The sequence below is a fragment of the Ursus maritimus genome, unplaced genomic scaffold, assembly GCF_017311325.1.
Source record: "Ursus maritimus isolate PB19 unplaced genomic scaffold, ASM1731132v1 scaffold_8, whole genome shotgun sequence".
Taxonomy (NCBI): Eukaryota; Metazoa; Chordata; class Mammalia; order Carnivora; family Ursidae; genus Ursus; species Ursus maritimus.
The window spans coordinates 26,045,402-26,066,196 of NW_024426996.1; the positions used below are offsets into that span (position 1 = coordinate 26,045,402).

The 20,795-nt window shown below is 37.1% G+C and overlaps 1 long non-coding RNA gene across 2 annotated transcripts in view; it reads left to right on the forward strand.

The window, feature by feature from the left end:
• Positions 1 to 20,554, forward strand: part of LOC103665302 — a 150,385-nt gene extending 129,831 nt beyond the window's left edge. For both annotated transcript variants that reach the window (XR_569259.2, XR_569261.2), the window contains one exon: positions 19,764 to 20,554. This is a non-coding gene — a long non-coding RNA (uncharacterized LOC103665302). The remainder of the gene's footprint in view (positions 1 to 19,763) is intronic.
• Positions 20,555 to 20,795: the final 241 nt, after the last annotated feature.

The window sequence follows — 20,795 nt, forward strand, 5'->3', positions numbered from 1 at the left end:
ATCCCATAGCGATCTTTATTGCTCTAAACCAAGTTTATGCTCAGGCTTCTTATGGAAGGTGGTGATGCCAAGACTGAATCCAGGTTAAATTGAAGTAAGTCTGGGAAACAAACTGAGGGTTTCAGAGGGGAGAGGGTGGGGGGATGGGCTAGCCCGGTGATGGGTATTAAGGAGGGCACGTATTGCATGGAGCACTGGGTGTTATACGCAAACAATGAATCTTGGAACACTACATCAAAAACTAATGATGTACTGTACGGTGACTAACATATCATAATAAAAATAAAAAGAAAGTTGAAGTAAGTCAGGATTTGAGGGAGAAAGAGTCAGTGGCTACAATTGGTAGAGATTGGTACTAGATGATTGTTAAATTAATGTTTAACTTTCTATAATTCAACATATTTTAATTCTCATAATCTAATTATTACTTTTTAAAGATGTAACTCAGAAAATCACAAATTACTGGATAAATTAAAAACACATACTGGAGTGAATATCTTTCCCGAGGCCCACGAATCCTAATCCCAGGACATGTTCAGCAAAGTTATACCATGAAGTGTATCACCTATGACCTGCAGCTTTCCAACAATTTCCTTCTAAAATGTGTTACAGCCATGAGGATTAAATTGGCCCCTCCTAAGTGGTTGCCCATACCAAGTTGAAGATAAGTTTGTAGTTTTAGAAATGAAAACCAATGATCAAGGAGCACTTTTATTTCTGGTATAAATCACCACCGTGGAGAAGATAGATGGCGTCAGGTGCCAAATTTGTAGGACTGTGGGGAATATTTGAGTTTTTGTCACGTTCTGCAATTTCCTCTGAATAATTTTGGAGTCTGAGTAAGCAAGTCATAGACATTTATCAAAATAACATGTCTGTCTCATTTTTCCTAAAAATGACTTATCTTTGACTTATATTTGGGAGTAACTAATGTTTTCACTTCCTGATCATTGTTCACTTACTCATAAAGTTGATAAATTTCAGTTAACTATTCCCGTATGTTTATCTACTTTGTGGATTATTATGCATAATTGCTCATTTTTCATACTCTGTATTTGAGTACTTTCCCAATCCTAAGCTTTTCTCACAAGATTTCAGGCAAGAATAAAAAAATGAGAGTGAGAAATATAACTGGCTGTTGTGAGGATTAATGACAACTCTAGAAGAGGTTTGACATAGAGAGTGATATCATTGGATTCCCTTTGTTCACTGATGTATTATTATTACCTAACATAGCACATAGAAGGCACGTGGTATTTATTGCACAAATGAATGGGAATTCTGGGTTACTTGTGGGCTTTATTTCATTATTGAGCTTGAATTGTTTCTCCGATATAGGCTCATATGTATATTTTCTTTTTTGTGAATGTTCTATTCACATATTTTGTCATTCTACTGATTGATGTTTTTACTATTAACCTGTAAAACATTATATATATAATATATGTATTATATATAATAGTAAAACTGTACCACAAATGTTACAAATAGTTCTTTTAGCTTAGTTTATGTCATTATTTTTTAAATTATAGAACTCTTTTATTCATGTAAAAAGTTTTACTTGACATCCAAGAAAGACCTTCCCTACTTAGAGATCAGATATTCACCTATATTTTTCTCATTTTAAATATATTCTTTTTAAACAGTTAATGCATTCATCCATTTGGCATTTGGTGTATGCTTTGGCATCAGGATCTAACTTGACCCTTTTTTGGTAAATCAGGGGATGTATTTAGTTGCAGGAAATTCGCTCTGACTGTTTGAGCAGAAAAGCAATTTATTAAATGGCTCTTGGGTAAATCACAGAATCACTAAGAGGTTTGGAGAACCAGTGTGGAAGCTATGCAGATAGCAAAGTCCAACCCTAGGCTTCAAATCTTTTTAAGGGCCCACTGCTTCTGTGGCTGAGCGCTGAACCTGCAGTTCCCACGATTAAACTGCTAGCGTTGTGGATAATTCCAGGCCCTTGCAGCCTAAGGCACTCGGTCTTACTGCAGAAGCCACTGCAACCAGAGAGAATTCTCTGTGTTTCCTGTTTCTTTGGTGTACTGGTTCTCGGTTCAAAATCTAGGCCAAGTGCGCGTGTTTCTACCAGAGTCTAGGGCATAGCTCATACCCTAGCTCAAGGGAAATTAGTAAACGCCTGCATTTTCAATCACAACAGTAGGAAGTAGTTTTTTTCCTGTCTCCAATCTCATATGGCGGAGAGATTCATGTGCTGAGATTACATACAGTACACCCCTGAACAATATGGGTTTGACGGTGTATCCATTTTTACATGGATTTTTTTCAATACAGTACAGTACTGTAAATGTAATTTCCTTATGTTTTTCTTAATAAGATTTTCTTTTCTCTAGTTTTATTGTAAGAATATGGTGTAGAATTCATATAATAAAATATGTGTCAATCAACTGTTTATGTTATCAGTAAGGATTCTGGTCAACAGTAGGCTATTAGTAATCAAGTTTTGGGGGAGTCCAAAGTTACATATAGATTTTTAACTGCACAGGGGTTAGCACCCCTAACCCCTGTGTCATTCAAGGGTCAACTGTAAGTTTCTTTCAAGTTGAAACTATAAATAAGCACATCATTATATACATTAACCACACCTGCAATACACTTTTTTTTTTTAAAGATTTTTTAAATATATTTGAGAGAGAGAGTGAGAGAGCACAAGACAGGGGGAGAGGCAGAGTCCTCCTGATCAGGGAGCCTGATGTGGGACTCAATCCCAGGACCCTGGGATCATGACCTAAGCTGAAGGCAGATGCTTAACTGACTGAGCCACCCAGGTGCCCATTCCTTTTTAGTTTGTGAGGAATATGGGGTTGTAGGGAGGGGGACCATGGATATGAGTTATGCGACCCCTAGTGAGGAGTTGAAAATATGATCTTTGTGTATAACTGTTGGCTTTGAATTCCATCTTTGCCATATACTAGCTCTGTGATCTTAACCAAATTAATTAACATCTCTCTTAGCCTTAGTTGGTCTGTTAACTGGATTATCGACATCCACTATGATGTGATGGTTATGATTGAAATGAAGGGGAAGTGCATCATGGCATAGTGCCAGCACAGAATATGCACTTAATAAATGTTATCATTATAAGTTACAATCATTATGGGCTCCATTTCTTCCTGCTGCAGCTGGACTATTGTCTTTGGTCATCTACTTTGGCCTATTAAAAATATCAATGAGAGATGCAATTCTTTTTTTGCAGGGTGGGGAGGGGCAGTGGGAGAGGGAGAAAGAGAATCTTAAGTGGACTCCACACCCAGTGCAGAGCCTGATCCAGGCTTGATCTCACAAACCTGAGATCATAACCTGAGCCAAAATCAAGAGTTGGACGCTTAACCGATGGAGCCACCCAGGTGTCCCAAAAGATGCAATTCTTATTTGTGAGAAGCTGGTAACAATTCCAACAGATACCAGATTCAAAAATCACTTCTCTCATAATGTTTTAAGGTCTGTGTAACATCTTCATGCCATTATAGGATCATATTTTGGGGGTTTAAGATATATAGGAATATAAGCTGTATCCCAATTCTGTGTGACAGTTATTTTTAATTATGAAATTTTCAAATATACACAAAATTAGAAAAACTAGTTCATTGAATCACTATTTTGACCCAGACTTAGTAACTACCAAGATTTTGCTACATTTGCTTTATCTAAGTTAAATGACTATATTACATTTGATTAGAAGTTAGCTCTAAAAGTTTTCGTAGATACATGTTTAATATTTTTGTAATAATATTTCAGAAGTAGAACTGAATGCTTCATACTGTATCATAACAGGAAGCATACAACATTTGGTTGTCTCACTTTTATAATGCTAAGATTGATCATTGATTTTAGATGGTGACAGCCTAATGCCTCCATTATAATTCTTATGAGCATTGTCATCTAATGGTTTAACACACTAATGACTTTCTCCTGACTCAAATATTACTTAAGAGGTACAAAATGATGATTTTTCTAATTCTATGTTTTCTTACACATTTAATAGTTGGAATTTTCTTATTATTTAGAGAATTTGACTACAGAAAAGCCATGAAAAAGGCAAAATAAATGTTCAGTATTTTATTTAATAGCTAGTATTCAGATAGTCAAAATAAGGAGTTAGTGTCCTAGTTGCTTTCAATGGTGTCCAGTAAGGTTTTTGTTTGCTTGTTTGTTTATTTTTCAGTAAGATATAGAGAGGGATTTCTTTGCAAGGCAAATAAGAAACCATTCAATAAACTTTTACACTTTTTTTTCCGGGTTTTTGTTTTGCTTTCCAATAATCTTTGTGTGTGTGTGTGTGTGTGTGTGTGTGTATATATATACACACACACACACACAATCTCCTGTGGGTTTTTTTTTATAACAGATATATTTGACATATAACATGATATTAGTCTCAAGTGTATAACATAATGGTTCAATATTTGTATACATTGTGAAATGATCACCACAATAAGTCTAGTTAACATCCATCAACAGGCATAATTACAAACGTGTTTTTCTTATGATGAAGACTTTTAAGATCTATTCTCTTAGCAGTTTCAAATATTCAATACATTATTTTTTTTAAAGATTTTATTTATTCATTTGACAGAGAGAGAGACAGGCAGCGAGAGAGGGAACACAAGCAGGGGGAGTGGGAGAGGGAGAAGCAGGCTCCCTGTGGAGGAGCCTGATGTGGGGCTCGATCCCAGAATGCCGGGATCACGCCCTGAGCCGAAGGCAGATGCTTAACCGCTGTGCCACCCAGGCGCCCCCAAATATTCAATACAGTATTATTAACTATAGTCAGCATTCTGGACATAATGTCCCTAGGACTTATTTGTTTTATAATTAGAAGTTTGTACCTTTTGATCCCCTTTACACATTTTACCCACCCTCCACCTTGCCTACCAACACCTGCAGCCTCTGTTCTCTGTGTTTATGTTTCTTGTTTGTTTTGTTTTGTTTTAGAGTCTACATATAAGTAAGATTATATGGTATTTATCTTTCTCTGACTTATTTCATTTCTCATAAACCCTCAAGGTCCATCCATGTTGTTGCAACTGACAGGATTTCCATTGTATATATACCTACCTCTTTTTATCCATTCGTCCAGCTATGGACACTCAAGTTGTTTCCGTGGCTTAGCCATTGTAAATAATGCTGCAATGAACATGAGGGTGTTCATTACTAATTGGTGATCTAATTAATAATTTCTTTTTGAATTAGTGCTTTTAGTCCCTTTGAATATATTTTCAGAAGTAAAATTGCTGGATGATGTGGTAGTTCTACTTTTAGTTTTGGGGAGAACCTCCATACTGTTTTCCTTAGCGGCTATATCAGGTCACATTCCCACCAAGAGGGCACATGCATTCTCTTTTCTCCATATCCATGCTAACACTTGTTATTTCTTGTCTTTTTGATAAAAGCCATTTTAATAGGTATGAGGTGATATCTCATTGTGGCTTTGATTTGCATTTCTTTGATGATTAGTATTGCATACCTTTTCATATACCTGTTGGCCATTTATATGTCTGCTTTGGAAAAATGTCTATTCAGATCTTCTGTTTATTTTTAAATTGGATTGTTTGGGGGTTTTTTTTGCTATTGAGTTGCATGTGTTTTTTTAAAAAAATACATTTTGGATATTAACTCCTTACCAGATAAATGATTTGCAAATATTTTCTCCCATTCCATAGGTTGCCTTTTCATTTTGTTGTTTCCTTTGCTGTGCAAAAGCTTTTTAGTTTGAGGTATTCCTATTTTATTTTTGCTTTTATTGCCTTTGCTTTTGGTATTAAATCCAAAAATCATCATCAAGATCAAAGTCAAAGAGCTCACTGCCTATGCTTTCTTTTAGATAGTAGTTTTATGGTTTTAGGTCTTTTTATATTTATGTCCTTAATCCATGTTGAGTTGATTTTTGTGTATGGTGTAAGCCAATGGTGCAGTTTCAGTCTTTTGCATGTGACTGTCCAGTTTTCCCAATGCCATTTATTGGTAAGATTATCCTTTCCCCATTGTGTATTTTTGGCTTCTTTGTCATAAATTAATTGACTATATACAGGTGGGTGTATTTCTGGACTCTCTATCCTGTTCTGTTAATCTATGCATCTGTTTTTATGCCAGTACTATACTGTTTTGATTACTATAGCTTTGTAATATAGTTTGAAATTAGGAAGTCTAATTCTAGCTTTGTTCTTCTTTCTCAAGATTGTTTGGCTATTCAGAGTCTTTTGTGATTCCCTACAAATTTTAGGATTGCTTGTCTATTATTTTTTATTTTTGGGGGGGAGGAGGAAGAGCTTTCTCTCTTTTATATGAATTTTTATATTGTTGATGTGTTTTAGTCAATAGCATTCAAAGTTCTTTTGATGCTTGGATTGTTCCATCTTTGGTTAATGGGAGTGGTTTCATATTGACTTCCGTGTTCTTTTGATACGGCCAATTAGAAATGAATTACATTGTACATTGTATGGTATACCAGAGCTTCATAGTAAGGGATAAATTCTGAGTATGCAGTAATTTTCAATAAATTATACAAAAGTGTAAAATCATAAGTTAAGAAGAAATATATTTGTAGTAACACATAACAGTCAATAAAATACAACAGGTTCACTGATAAATTGAGTCCCATGGCACACATAGTACACATTCTAGCACTTTATCTCAATGAATATTGGTGACTAAAAAGCAATCCACGAGATAAAAGAAATGTGGACAAGTCTACACAGATTATGTAAGTGATGAAATATCTCAGTAAACTTTGATACACATTAAATAGCAAAATAAAATACATTTACATGAATTCCTACATGGTTAGCAAAAGTGTGTGAAAAGAAATAATTATTTCTTGAAGATTTCTTTTTTTATTTTAGAGAGAGGGAGTGCATGCATGTATGGGCAAGTGGGGGGAAGGTAAGAAGGAGAGGGGAAGGAGACCCCCTGCTGAGCATGGAGCCCTATATGGGGCTTGAACCCATGACTGCAAGACCATGACCAGAGCTAAAACCAAGAGTTGGTTGCTTAACCTACTGAACCACCCAGGCACCCCAGAAAACATATTATTTGATGAAATAACAGGTACAAGATATAAAGCAAAAAATAATTTTGAAGGAATTACAGTGTCATTCTCATATATACACTAAAGGCAAATATTCCAAGATATATCAGAATATCTCATTGAGTATTAGTATGAAGCCAAGAAAGGAAAAAATGTAAGAATTCTAATGGAAATTTGTGTTCATTGAAGATTATACTATGTGAAAAACAGCAAACAATGAAGATTTTAATTATATTCAAAACCTAGAATACAATAATCTTCAAAACCATGTATAATTCCGATCACAAAGCTACTAAATCCATCATTTCTGTAGAAATTCTGTCATCACTATCTTCAAACTACATGTTTTGTAAGTACTCTCACTGTGTCCAATTGAAAAATCTATACCAATTAACTGGAACCTAATTTTATAGTATATCTCATTACTTTTGAGAGCTGGATTATAGGGTTAATAAATAATAAACCTAAATATAGGGGAATAAATCCAAATCTAATTTTGATGAGTTGTTTGGTTTATGGCTTGCTATTTTTGGTGAAAACAGCAATACAAACTCACACTAAAGAATGTGAATTTCTCTCTTCGCTGTGATGCTTTCCATTGCTCTGCTCCTCTTTTAAAGATTTTATTTATTTATTTATTTGTTTATTTATTTATTTATTTTAAAGAGAGAGAGAGTGTGTGTGCATGGGCAGGGTGGGGGCAAAGGGAGAGGGAGCCCGCAAAGGGGAAAGTTTAAGGGGGAGGTGACAGGACAGTGTCAGGGGTTCTCGATCCCACAACCCTGAGATCATGACGTGAGCTGAAACCAAGATTCAGCCACTTAACTGACTAAGCCACCAAGGCGCCCAGATGATCTGCTCCCCTTTTAGAGGTAACATTATCACTACTGTGATTTTGGAATTAGTGGGTTAGTAGTCTTTGATGACCATTCCAGACCTATTAGCTCTGAATGGCCTTCCAACCATAATATGAGCTTTTCACATGCAGTTTTTCTACTTGTTGTTGAAAATACAGTCTGTATGTTGGAAGATAGAATTGTCTTCTTCAAAGTATCCAGATGTAGATATTGTCAGGGGAAGTTATCTATTCCCTAGTCTCATACAAATTAGCCCTGTATGCAGTAAGTTCAAAAGTCAGTGTTCCTCAGAATGGTATATAGAACACCCACTTTAAACTTATGAAGAAGATTTTTAAAATATTATTACATGATCAAGGCACAGATCAGACCCTTAGCTTTAAACAATTTCTGACACTCCAGTGAATGTCTTCTCATTTGGGTTAAGATAGTGTATTAGTAAGGATTCTCCAGAGAAACAGAACCAATAGGATACACACACAAAGCGATTTATTATGGAGAATTGGCTCACAGGGTTATGGAGGCTAAGAAGTCCCATGATCTGCTGCCTGACCGCTGGAAACCCATGACAACTGGTGGTTTAGGTCTGGTCTGGGTCTGAAGCCTTGAGACCCAAGGAGAGTTGCTGGTGTAAGTCTCAGTCTGAGGGCAGGAAAAGACGGATGTCCCAACTCATTCAGTCAGGCTGAGAGAGCAAATTCTCCCTTTCTCAGCTTTTTTTGGTCTTATTCAGGCCCTCAACTGATTGTATGATGCCCACCCATATTAGAGATGGCAATCTGCTTTACTCAGTCTACCATTCCAAACACTAATCTCATTCAGAAACACCCTCACAGATATACCACAAAATAATGTTTAATTAAATATTTGGGCACTCTATGATCAGTCAGATTGATCTATAAAATTAATCATCACAATTAGGTTGGTTAAGTTAAAAATAGTAAGATGTGTATGTACTCCTATGTTATTTTCCATGTCTAGATCATCCAAAGGATTTTTAAGCTCTGAGATATTTGCTAACAAATTCTGAAACTTCAATGCATCCTACATGTTCCTCATTCTCTGTGTATCTTTGCAAACATGGTGTTCTAGGGAAATCCAGTGATCATCAACTTCGATGCAAATGGATTGTTCTCAAATTACCGCTCTATATAGTGGTGGGGGGGTAATTTGTGTGAATGTATGTTCATGTCCATATACATTCTTTTGGGGGAGGGGGAATATCATGCAGAAATTGATGACTTCTGAGTAGAAAAGCATGCAAATAAATTCAAGTTGCACAAATAAAACCAAAAGTGAATTTTCATTCTTAGTAGTACATTTCCAAAATAAGGCTGATACTGTTTGGTCTAGTGGAGTGGACTTTGACATAGCAACATATAAGTCATCCTTGGCCCTGAATTAATGGTGAATATTTGTGTTTTTTAAAAGTCAAAATTTCTGAAAGTCCTAACTCACAGATGTATATAAAAGCAAAGAGAATCAAAGCTCTTATATTTTGCTTTGCTGGGCTGGAGTGAGCTGCTGTTGGAACGTAAAAACTGAATAAGGCAGCTCATGTTGAACTTGAGTCACTTCATTTACTTAGTTCTCGAGGCAATGGGGTTGTCTTTGACAACATTCGCGCTACTCACTCCATGTCAGCAAGGAATGGATTACAAATGGATTATTACCATTTCGGTATTAAGGTCCAAGAAATTGAAGAAACCCTCAGAAAAGTTCTGGGGGCGGGGAGGTTCCAACTCTGCCCACTGAGAAATCGACAATGATTTGTCAGTCTCAGCTTCATCCTGTGGAAGCCCTTTCTTTGACATCTTGGCCAAAAATTGCTCATGATTTTTCAGTAGCAGGGCCTTGGGTCAGAAGATTTACCTCATGCACATGGTCAGAATACTTGCCAAGTAAGCCAAGGAATTAATGAATATCTCCCTTTCAAATTGTTCTGAGTGGGCTTTTATTTTTCTGTTTTATGTTGAAGTTTAATCATGTGCATTGACCTGTCTCCTGGAATGCCACTGGTTGTCTAGTTTAAAAAAAATTATAATCTTATTTTACTCTTTGACCAAATTTCCCAAAAAAGTGGTGCTTCGGGGATCTGGCTCTGATGAAACTGACAACCTTTACAGCAGCAGAAAAGACTTCTTTCAATGTTATTGGCCAAATCTTTGATACCAGTGCAAGGCAATCTGTACAGCAATGCATTCCAATGTCATGGGTTGCTTCTCTCTTTACCAAAGCAACAAAACTAGATGTATTTCCAAGCATCAGAGGTGCTCCATTGTGCACAAAATTCCTGAATTTTCTTTCAGTTTAAGTGTTTCTTGGCAAAAAAAATATGTTATGTTGTAAAAAATTATGTTGACAGTCCTTGGAGTTTCTGAAAGGGGCTCACAAAATAAGAATCCTTGTAAGAGTTTATTTGTCCTTACAGATATAAAGTAGTTTTATCTGGTTGAGGGCTGAAGGAAAAAGATTTTACATCATGATTTGACTCAAAACATTAGAAGAAATGTCAGCGATTTTGTATTGGATGATAGGACTTTATAGCAATACGCTTTTTAAAAATTTAAAGTCAATTAATTAACATATAATGTATTATTAGTTTCAGGGGTAGAGGTCAGTGATTCAGCAGTCTTATATAACACCCAGTGCTCATTACATCATGTGCCCTCCTTAATGTCCATCACCCAGTTACCCCATCCCTCTACCCCCTTCCCCTCCAGCAACCCTCAGTTTATTTTCTATGATTAAGAGCTCTTATGGTTTGTCTCCCTCTCTGGTTTTGTCTTGTTTCATTTTTGCCTCTCTTCCCCTATGATCCTGTTTTGTTCCTTAAATTCCACATATGAGTGAGATCATATGGTAATTGTCTTTCTCTGATTGACTTATTTCACTTAGCTTAATATCCTCTAGTTCCATTCACATCACTGCAAATGGCAAGCTTTAATTTTTTTGATGGCTGAGTAGTATTCCATTGTATATATATTCCACATCTTCTTTATCTATTCATCTGTCGATGGACATCTGGGCTCTTTCCATAGTTTGGCTATTGTGAATATCGCTGCTATAAACATTGGGGTGCAGGTGCACCTTCAGATCATTACATTTGTATCTTTGGGGTAAATACCCAGTAGTGCAATTGCTGGGTCATAGGGTAGGTCTATTTTCAACTTTTAGAGGAACCTGCATACTGCTTTCCAGAGTGGCTGCACCAGCTTGCATTCCCACCGACAGTGTAGGAGGATTCCCCTTTCTCTGCATCCTCCCCAACATCTGTCATTTCCTGACTTGTTAATTTTAGCCATTCTGATGGGTCTGAGGTGGTATCTCATTGTGGTTTTAATTTGTATTTCCCTGATGCCGAGTGATAGCATCACACTCAATTTTAATTTTTTGGTCCACAAATCAGCTCAACAATATATATGGCACATGTATCAACACAGTCTCTGATCATGATCTAATGCTTTTATCTGCCAATGTGATCAGTAACTTCGTAGGCTGCTTCAAAACAAACTTTGGGTATTGGGGCAAATTGATGTTTCAATAAAACATCAAACTGAGTCTTTTTGTGGTAAATCCACTCTGCCCTTTGTACTTTCAGGATGGTGGTCATGGAGAATCTTTTCCGCTTCTCTGGCTAGGTACCAGTGTAACCCCCCAAATCTCTGTAGCTCAACAATACACATTTGTTTTTCTCCTTAACAGGTCTGCAGGTCAGCGGGGGCAGCTCTTTTGCAGACTGCAGAGTGGATTTGGCTTTGCTCTCCCTGTTCTTTGTTCTGGGACCAGTAGCTCCCCAGAGCCTGATCTTTTTATGGCAGATGTCGGGGCACTAGGGGCCAAGACAAACTACGAATGCCCTTTAAAGCCTCTGCTTGAGGCATGCTGGCTAACACTCCATGCATGACTTGACTTCTTCACACTTTTCCCTCCTCTTCATTGTCTTATTTATTTTAATTAGTGTAGCTATATATTCAAGTCTTATCAAGTAATGCGATTCCTCCCACTTCATGCATTTTCAGCATGTTTGGGCTATTCTAGTGTCTTTACCTTTTCATATGAGCAATAAGATAAATTTTTGATAGAAATTGCCTTGGTCTGCTGGACCATTTAGGGCAGTGACACCTTTATTATGTATAATGTGCTACATACAAAGTATCTCAGCCATGACAAAGACCTCTGATTTATTTCATCAGGGTTTTGTGATTTTTAGCACACAGATTGTATTGTTGCTTAGTTAGGTTTATATCTAAGTATTTTGTTATCTTTGGAGTGTTTGTATATGGTATTGTTTTCAATTCTATTTCAATTGCTTAGGAGCTTGTTTCTCAAACTTTTGTTGTATACTTTAGGGTTTAAATATATATTATATAATATATATAAATAAAATATATTTAAATACATATTTATATACTTTTATATATAATATAAATTTAAAAAGATAAATATATATGATGCAATCACACTATAATGCCTGTATAGTTTTTACTCTTTTGAATTTAGGTAATTTTTCTGGCCCGGTACTTAGTAGTTATGTATGTTCGCCGGATGTTTGCAAAGAAGGTATAATTCTGTTTATAGGATATAAAACTGAATCTGATCATTTTGAATCTGACATTATCATTTAATAAACTTCTTTGTGATCTTAAAATATGGTCTTATCTATTTTTAAATACAATCTGTAAAACAGAGTAATAGGTTCAAGTACCTTATTAAAACTAGTTTTGTTTTATTTATAAATTTTATCTCGTAAACCTAATGTCTTGCTTTCTGAATGGCTTCTTTTTCACGTGGTAATAATACATGTATTTCTACCAGTGAGTATCATTTGGTTTGTGCTTATTTTTTATAAACACATGTATTTGTATCTTATTCTTGCTTTTCTCTTAAAGCCTATGTCCTTTACCTACTAGTTAAATCTCTTTTAGTTATTATATTTATAATAAACATTTACAGCTTAAAATTCTTTCTCTTTGTACTTGATGTGTTTTCTACATTGCCATTGATTGCCAACTTTCCATCTTTTTATGTGGGGACAATAGTTTGCTTCTTTATTTTTGAGTGATATGAAAGGTGTCTATTCGTAGTTCTTTCTATGGTTATCATGCAGTTTTCCAAAAAAATAGTTAAGCTTCCATTTTTTAAAAAATAAAATAAAGATATCCCTACAGGACAGGATATTTATTCACCCCATGTATCTGTCTTTCAACTTTTTCCCCTCTGTTTCCTGGTCATTAAGATAATCAATAAATATAAATCTAGATTATTATTAATAATGTAATATTTTATGCATAGTATCCTTTAAACGTATACTATTTCACATTTTCATTAATTATGTAACCATTTTAACTATAATAATACAACTACTTCAAACTAACTTTATGACTAAGACTTTATTGTTCACCACTTGCCCTTTGTAACCTGAATTCCCTATTTTTGAGTGCTTCATTTCAATTCGTCCCTTGATTGGCTGGAAGTACATTTTTGAGTAATTTACTTAAAAATGGTAGATATCCGGCCTATTTATGAAAGTAAAAGGAATTTTTTTCTATTGTCTTCACATGATTGATTTCTTATCTGAGTATATCTTTTTGACAGCTCTGCAAACACAACTTGGTTGTCTTCTGAAATGTTGATAAGGAGACATAGTGTTACATAGTCTAGGGTAAGACTAATTTAGTTGCCTTTCTGTTTGGCTGCCTGTATATAAGCAAGAGACAGAAGAGCAGAGAGAGAGAGACAGAGAAGGGGAGGGAGAGGGAGGGGAAGGGAAAGGGAAAGTGAGGGGAGAGAGATTTATCCTTGTAAACTTTTATATAAACTATTTTGATAGAATTTATCTAGGGATAGGTTACTTTTTGTCATCAGTTTTGACTAATAAATAGGGAGCATTTCTAATCTGGACTCTTTTTCTCCTAAGAAAAGTTTTCTTTTTTTTTTTTTTAAACCTATAATAACTTTAATCATTGTATTTCATTAATTTCTGGGGCCTTCTTTAGGACTCAGTAGTACCACACAGGTTGGGTGTTTGTTCTCCTTTCCCCCTATCTCTCATCTTCTCTCTCAGATTTTTCCCCTTTACCTTTGTCTGTCCTGGGAGAACTTTATAAGCTATACATTGACAGTACCTTTGACTTTTGAAGCGTGTAATTTCTACTATTCAGTCCCATCATGAAGAATTCAATGATTGAGTGTACTTTTATCTCCTTGTGGAATTTCTTTGTGTCATCCGTCTTCTTATGTCTGCTTCTACCTTTGCTTCTGAGCCAATGGTCTCTTTTTCTCATCTTGATTTTTCCATATAAGAAATTCCTATTTTGGGGGAGGCATGCTTTCCTTTTTCTTAATTAAACATGAAGCAGTTTGTTTCTAAAAACTAATTTCTGGGTTTTATAACAAATCATTTTCAAAAGTAATCTTTTTGCTCTGAACCTTCTTACCTTTTTTTCAACCTATGGTAGATTGTTTTCTGTATACTCACTTAATGCCCAGGAATGAGGAAAGATTTACACAGACTCAGTATTTGTGAAAACACAGAGTTTGTAGCTATTTCAAAATGTCCCACTGTCTGAATAATGGGCATAGCTTCCATGCCATTTTTTTCCCTGTCAAATATTCAACCTTTGCAGATCTTCAGGACTGAGATGCGTAAGCTCTCCAATTCTCACTGTACAGTTCTCTGAATCTGTGAGTAGATGGGTTATGTTGAATTCCTCAGCCCGCAGCACACACTGCCTTAAGTACTCTTCTAGTCTATTCCTCAGACCACTTTGTGTTCCTTGTGAAGATTACAAATTGCAGAATAGTATCACCCACCATGTTCTTCCACCTCTGGCCAATAATGACAGGAATGCAGTTTCTGAATGTGCATAAAAAGAGAGATTCTGAGAGCACATGGAAAGGAAAGGAATGTATCACTGAATGCCCCACTAGTGTAATTTTCATACGGTAAGGTAATGGCTCTTCATTTTTCTGTTTGGAACAGACCCAGCATCTGAGTTGTGATTAGATGGTGGAGGACGGGTGATGGTGGGATTTAAGTAGACAGATGTGAGCTGATTAAAGCTTCCTTCAACCCAATTTTAGGATAGCTAGCTTCTACCCTTTGAGCCTATGAAGCATGCATAAACCTTTTATTGTGTTTCTCAACCTCCATACACCAGCCTTATAGTTAGAAATTCATCCCAACTTCCGGGGTAGTGTCTCTTCCCTTACATTTCACTGGGGCAGTAAATATTTTTTACTGTACTATTTTAGGTATTTTACTGGGAATTTGAAATAGGGGCTATTAATGAAATGCCATTGTTCAGATGTCTTCAAAAGTTTAAAACATTTGCTCTATTTCTGAACTGAGATTTTTTTTTTTTCTAAAAGAAGCCTCTAGGTTTAGTTCATCTGGATGGCATAGATTTATATAATTTTCTCCTAAAAATATTTCCCCCTTGATTTATATTGAATTCAATTGAAATTGAATTTAAATCGACTGGTTCTGGGCTTACACAAAACATCCATATCCAGTCACAGTTAACTCTTGCTTGCCCTTTCTCAAGGGCCAGGGGACTGTCTTCACAGTGGTTTTGCCAGATTTGATGTTAGAGTTAGTTCCCATCGGATGTTTGGTACTAACTAATTCCACCATGCCTGACATCCCCACTTCTCTTGCTCATTGCCACAAATATAGTCTCCTCTCTTAGCTCCTTTCCTCTCTTTGTTTCTCTTCATGTTACCTTATGCTTTTTCTTCCCAAGTAGCTATTCCCCTAATTCTCACACAGTTGTACATTTTGGAAGCACTATTTCTTAGTAGCAAATTCTTCTCTATTTGCAACCTCTTCCCTGAGTGCTAGAAAGAAGAAAGTTCTTCTATTTTCTTGCTTTAATTATTTAGTAATCAGAAGGTTGTTTCAAACACATATCCTACACACACACACACACACAAGCTTCATGTTAGCCATTTATAAACTCATGGGACGGTTCATCCACTCTAGTCATTTCTGTAATGAGTGAGCATTTATAATCAGAGAAATTGGCCTGTTTCTCAGCCTAAAGAGATATTAAAGGGATACTCAGCAGAAGTTAAGCAGGCCATATGATTCTTTCATACAGTTCTGACTTGAATGCTGCATTCTTATCTACTTTAGTCCTTTCTTTTGGCATTAATTAGTGTGCAGTGAAGCCTTGGCAACAGTCCCAACTTTCTCTGCTGTCTTAAGCATTGCTAAGGGCCCAAGCCTACCACTATTTATGTGTTAGTTAGCAATTACAAGAACGCTTGCATGGATTGGCCAAATATAAAGTGGCCAGGAAACAGTTCTATAGATTACCCTCCTCCCCCCACCCCCCAACATACACTGTGATTATAATTGGGACCTTATTCTCCTTACGTCATCTTACTCAAGGGCATCTGTGTGATACTGTGATTTATATGAAATACATATTTGGGCTTTGTCCTCATTTCTGGCACAGAGCTTCTAAAACCCTTGGAATTTCCTATGTGTTGAGAGCAATAAAGGTGTCTTTTGTTATGTTAATGAGGTGACTTTTGGAAAGCACCTAAGGGTGGGGGCTGGTTATCAGAGGAGCCAATCATGTGATTAGATGGTTAGAACCTTCAACCTCTGTGGATAAGAGAGGGACTAGAGGCTGAATCAACTGCCAGTGGCCAATGATTTAATCAACTATGCCTATGTGCCCCTCCCCATACTTTGCCCTATGCACTTCTTCAAACTGGCTGTTCCTGGCTTGTATCCTTTTATAATAAACTGGCGATCCAGTAAAGAAAATGTTTCTCTGAGTTCCATGAGCCACTCTAGCAAATTGATCAAATCTGAGGAGGGGTCCTGGGAACCTCTGATTTATAGCCAGTTATTCAGAAGGACAGGTGACAACCTGGCTATGTGACTGGCATCAGAAGACCATGGAGAGGGGTCATTGAAACCTCCAGTCTAAAGCTAGTCAGAAGCATAGGTGATAACCTGATTTGTGATTGGCACCTAAAGGGTAAGGGGATGGCCTTGTAGGACCGAGCCCTTAAGCTGCGGTGTCCTATGTTATCTCTAGGAAGATAGCGTCAGAACCGAATCACACTCAACGCCCACCTGCTGTGGAAGCATGGCTTGCTTGGTGGTGTGATGGGAAACCCCACTCCATATAGTGGAATTGGTGACCAGAACCTTTTAAATCTGCCTTTGTATTCTCTTCTTGGCCGAAATCCAGTGGCTGGATGCTGGTTAGCTGACAACTTATTAAGGACCAACTTTTGTCTCACTCCCTACACCTCTGCTTGGACATTTGTTGTCCTGACTGAAATGAAAATCTCTGTTAACTTGATGGTTAATCATCCCCTCCTTCTTGAAAATAGACTCTCTTGGTTTCCATGGTACTACACTCTCATGGTACACTACTCCACAGGCAGGCTCTTTTTTTCCAGGCATGTCTCCTTTCTTAAACATCGGTGGTTGTTGGGGTTTGGGGAGTGATAATCATGTCTCTTTCCAATGTGGCTTCTGAGCCACTGGAGAGGTAGATACAGGACACAGATGGAGACCAACATGACAGCTTTATTCGGACAAGGCTGAATTGGCAAACGCAGCCTGAGACCACAATTGCATGACTCAGTCTTTTGACGGAATTGGATCGACCTTTTCACCCAGTTCTAGGCAGTGAAGCAGGAAACCCTCAGGCCTCCCCTTGCAAGGCAAAGCCTGCCTCTGCAGCTTCTGACAGGAGAAGTAAGACTCTGTACCCACGCTATACACCGATTAGTCTGAAGGTAAAGGAAGATAGGACCCTGGGCCATACTTGTGCAGTCGGATTTTTTTGTTTTCTCAATCTGATAAATCACTATTCCTTCCTTGATGACCTCTCTGAAAGTGTCTGAGAAATATATTTCTAACTTTGTAGGCTGTCCAGCCTGATATGCAGATATCCTCCAAATATCTAATTGATTAATTCCCCTCCTTATTCCAGAATAATAAGTCATGAATTCTTCATACACTCCCAATGATGGCATCTGCCCCACCCTAACGCCTCATGTTTACATCTAAGCTTGATGATTGTTCCTTTAGATCTTTCATATTCATGTGGTTGTCATTCCAGATTTTATTCAGGTGTAATATTGAGGATGTAATAATGAGGATGTTTTCTTGTGAAATAATGCCATTCTTTCCTAGGGACCCTTGTGCTAGGGTTTCGAAATAGAATCTCATCAGGCCTGGAATATTGGCATTGATGGAGCCTTGTATTTTACATGAATCTGAAGCTTAATTTGGGAGGAGTATTCTGAATCTGGAAAGATTTGTGATTCTGAGTAGAAAGTCTGATATAACTAGGATATTTTTTAATATTCCCAAATGAGCTTCGGCTGAGCTGGAGAAAGGGTTCTGAATGACCTTTTTCTTCAAGACTGAGACATTGATTACATTTTAACCTTTTTGCTTATAAGCCTTTTTTTTTTTTAAGACCCCAAACCTGAGCACATCCATGCATGTGTAGGACTTGAGCAATTTCCTTCATGTTGGAAATGCCCTTCCCAGTGTGAGATACTTTTCTTGACATGCAGTAGGGTAGAGAGTGGCTTTGCACTGGGCAGAAAGCAAGAGACAATGAGCACTTTATGGCAGTTCAGGCCTGGGAGGCAGGAAATTACGGAGTGGCTGAATCAACATTTAATGAGCTTCTCCTGTGTGCAGAGTGATTCAAGCCCTGAGGGGAATACAGAATACTCTGTTAGTGTTCATGTTCTCTTCTTGTTATATGCCTATTTTCTGACTGAAAATTTACATAAAGAGAAATTCTTGTAAGTCCCTGTATTTATTAGTCTGTCCAGTAATATTCTCAGATGTGGGTTAATGTACTAACTCCTGAAAAATATGTGCCATCTACCCAATCTACAATACCACTCAACTTCTTGTAGTATTCAGGGTTCCCCCTTCTAGATTCATGGGTGCTTTTTAGATGAGTCCTAAGAACAGATAACCCATTTGAGTGTCTCTTTTACTCTCTTGGTTGGAAAAATATCTATAATCATTAGGACTAAATTTGACTCTCCAGCGCCTGACCAAAATTTAAAGTCTGCCTTTCACTCAGTTGCTAGATACCATACTGGTTGTATAACACCTCTTTCCCATTCTTTTTCCAGGAAATCTGTTTGAACATTGACATATATGCTGAACAATTTACTGATTTCTTCATTCATTCATTCAATAATATTTATTGAGTATCTTTTGTGCCTCAGCACTAGGGTTACCAAGATATTACTATATATGGCCCCTGCCTTTGAGACACTATCTAGCGAGGGAAACAGACGCAGAAACCGGCAGCAACACAATGATTTGATGTGTAGGTTAACAAAGGTACATACAGAGGTGAAGCGGTCAGCTGCTTTGGGATGAGAAGGGGAAATGGGATAATTTGATCTCGTCTTAGACCACATATATGGAGCTTCCCAGGTGGAAGGAGGAACCTAAGGATAGGAAAATGTGCTAAGGAATCAAGTAATTATTTAGCCTGTCATAGTGTTGTTTCTTTGGGAATAAACAACAAGTGTTTAATTTAGAAATTCATAAACACTGAATGACAGATTTTCTTCTCAGTAGAGTGAGGCCTCTAGAGCAAAAGGGGAGAAGAATCGTTTTATCCCGAGAAACATTGCAAAATCAAGTCAGATAAAGACAGTTTCATATTTACGCATTTGGATACTTGTTTTTCACATTAAGTTTGTTTATCAGGTTCTAATTTAAAATTACTTCAAGGCCCAAATATTCCTCTGGTTGTGCATATATTATGGAACTAGGACAGCATGACTAGCATAATCTTGGTTTGACCATATCTTTGATTTTTCTTTCCTTCTTCCAGGATTATACACTGAGTAACTGAGTCTGAGCAGCCAGACCAAAACCTCTGATGTGGCCAAGAACAAGGACTGGGTGAGCCAGAAGTGAAGGGGTGAGATGTTCGATGACTTTGTGGGCAAGCCAACAGCATGTTTGGCCTCATTGCCATGACTGATTGCTGAATGCTTTAGAATAGGGGAACTCGGGTAAATGAGTGCTCTTGTACTGAGCTGACCACTCTGGAGATTTGTGTGGCCACTAGCCCTCAGCTATCTTGGATAGACTGAGAAACCCAAGGAACAGAGGAAGTGGGGACTTGGTCCTGTTTGAGTTTTCTTCATACAGTGACTTTGTTGTTGTTGTTTAAATTTGTTTTTAAAGATCTTTCCCAATCCTGAGATTTCTCTCTATTCTCCTATTGAAATGGAAATTCTCCGCATAAGTGTGTAGGTCATTGGATGTTGCTAAGGAGAAAAGAACAGAAAGCTTACAAAACCTAAGGCTTGTTGTCATAAAATGTAATATAGTTAATATTTTGGGTGGCCAGTAAAGTAGATCAACTAACACGCTGGCATGTGTACATCTTTGCTCTAAATATATTAGTTGAGGTGGGAACATAATATGTCGCAGAATTCATGAGTTGCTTTTACTCTGGAAGAGATGGTGGTGCACTGCTTTGGTGATATCAGCAACAAAAATTTCTGTGTGAAGTGTTTTTCAGTCCTACCATCCTCTTTATCTCTAAGCATATTTTTGTTTACCCTGCATGATTGTAATGAGACTCCATAATCTCCCTGTTTGCATAAACCACAGGCAAAAATTGCTTTCAATAATCATGGTACCTTTCATTTAATAAACGATAGATACATTCTGGCCCTTCTTTCTCTTCTCTTTATTAGGGCAGCCATCATTACTATCCCCTAAGAAAAATTGATTAAGAGAATGAGAAATTGGAATCCAGGCACCAAAGCACTTTGCAAGACCTGCATCGGAAAGACACACTTTTCAGTAAGCAGGATCAGATGACACTACATTTGGAAGGGCTCTACATTCG